The sequence below is a fragment of the Octopus bimaculoides genome, chromosome 6, assembly GCF_046866305.1.
Source record: "Octopus bimaculoides isolate indiv1 chromosome 6, ASM4686630v1, whole genome shotgun sequence".
NCBI lineage: Eukaryota > Metazoa > Mollusca > Cephalopoda > Octopoda > Octopodidae > Octopus > Octopus bimaculoides.
Window position 1 is genome coordinate 31,232,251 of NC_142933.1, and position 2,500 is coordinate 31,234,750.

Below are 2,500 nucleotides of genomic sequence, written 5' to 3' on the forward strand. Positions count from 1 at the left end.
TCTGCTACACCTTTAACGCTTCTATGATAGAAATGTCTGGGCGCACATCCTTTATTCGAAAGTGCAATTACTTGGTTGTGTTCCCAATATAGCATGCTCTCCGTTTAGGGCTTACACACGCACACACACAAATACATACAATTACACGCAAATACATACACACATATACACGCATACATTAGGGTTTCTTTCACTTTTCGTTTACAAAAAAAAAGAACAACCACATGGTTTTGATCAGCTCGGGCTATAGTTGAAGACTCTTGCGCAAGGATTCATGGAGTGGAACTGAACTAGGAGCCATGAGACATAATTGGAACAAAGTATTGGTTGGTCATATAAAAACTGTTTTTCTTGTTGTTTAACCCTGGGTCAATTCTTATCTCGCAGACATGAGATGAAAGGCACTCCTGCCGTGACATTTATCTGTTTTAACTATATTTATATAATTATTGAAAATCATTCTACAAAATGATATTAAGGTTTGGTTGCTAATTGTCACCGTAATTAGACACAAACTCATTAAAGCATACACACACGTGCATACTTACCGAGTTGTTGTTGTTGGCACTCCGTCGATTGCGACGACGAGGGTTCGAGTTGATCCGATCACCGGAACAGCCTGCTCGCGAAATTAACGTGCAAGTGGCTGAGCACTCCACAGACACGTGTACCCTTAACGTAGTTCTCGGGGAGATTCAGCGTGACGCAGATTGGGACAAGGCTGACCCTTTGAATTACAGGCACAACAGAAACAAGAAGTAAGTGTGAGAGAAAGTCGTGGTGAAAGAGTGCAGCAAGGTTCGCCACCATCCCCTGCCGGAGCCACGTGAAGCTTTAGGTGTTTTCGCTCAATAAACACTCACAACGCCCGGTCTGGGAATCGAAACCGCGATCCTATGACCGCGAGTCCGCGGCCCTAACCACTGGGCCATTGCGCCTCCACACTTACAGAGTAGCACACATACAATAGACAATCTGTGGCGTATCATTAAGTGAGACGGGACTCCGATGCCGTCTCTAAAACAAATAAGAAACTTTTTCCCCCCTTTCATTTCATATCACCCTATCATTTATAAAGTGTAATGGACATTTCTATCTTGAATAACAAAGTCCTGAATACATTAGACAGCGGTCCTCAACTTTTTCTTCGGTATCGTAGTCCTTTGGAGATTGGCGCAATAGCACTCAGCATGAAAAAATCTAAAATACTGATTTTTTATCTATTTCATTATTACGAATACTATCGATCACATTGCTATATTAATCTTATTTCTTTAAAGCTAAGTTCTTATGAAGCACGTAATCCAAGTAGACCAAAGATTAGATTAGACTTGACACGGGTCTGTAAAAACGTTCAAAGACATGCGCATAGATACACTGACGTGTAGTTAGACAGAGAGGAAATATGTACATCTTTCTATTGCATTAAAATATTAGTAAAAGATTACCGTGGTATAAAAACACTGACACACTGCAGAAAGAAACGGTAGAGGTTTGTGTTACAATAGAAAGAGAAAGAGTAAACGATTCAAAGAACGCTACTGATACGTGCAGTTATCTGCATGGCGTGCGTGAACATATACATACACATATACACATAGACAGACTCACACACACCCAGGCTAGTTAGCTAAGTGTGGATGTACGTGCGAGAGAGTGTAGGAAGATATATATACAGGCGTAGGAGTGGCTGTGTGGTAAGTAGCTTGCTTATGAACCAAAAGGTCCCGGCTTCAGTCCCACTGCATGGCAACTTGGGCAAGTGTCTTCAGCTATAGCCTTGGCCCGACCAAAGCTTTGTGAGTGGATTTGGTAGATAGAAACTGAAAGAAGCCCGTCGTATATATGTACGTATATATATATATATATATATATATATATATATATGTATGTATGTATGTATGTGTGTGTGTCAGTGTTTGTCCCCCCCCCACATCGCTTGACAACCGATGCTGTTGTGTTTACCTCCCCGTAACCTAGCGGTACGGTCTTACAAAGAATAAGTCCTGGTGTCGATTTACTAGACTAAAGGCGGTGCTCCAGCATGGCCACAGTCAAATGACTGAAACAAATAAAAGAGATATATCAATGTGTGATTACACCATTGATGGTGGTTGTTTCGAATTAAACCGTGGTATAACCAGTGGGTCAGCTAGTTCACCTATAGTGTTGTTGTTGCTGGCACTCCGTTGTTTACGACCTCGAAAATTCCAGTTGATCCGATCAACGGAACAGTCTGCTCGTGTAATTAACGTGCATGTGGCTGAGCACTCCACAGACACGTGTACCCTTAACGTAGTTCTCGGGGATGTTCAGCGTGACACAGTGTGACAAGGCTGGCCCTTTGAAATACAGGTAAAACAGAAACAGGAAGAAAGAGTGAGAGAAAGTTGTGGTGGAAGAGTACAACAGGGTTCGCCATCATCCCCTGCGGGATCCTCGTGGAGCTTTAGGTGTTTTCGCTCAATAAACACTCACAACACCCGATCTGGGAATCGAA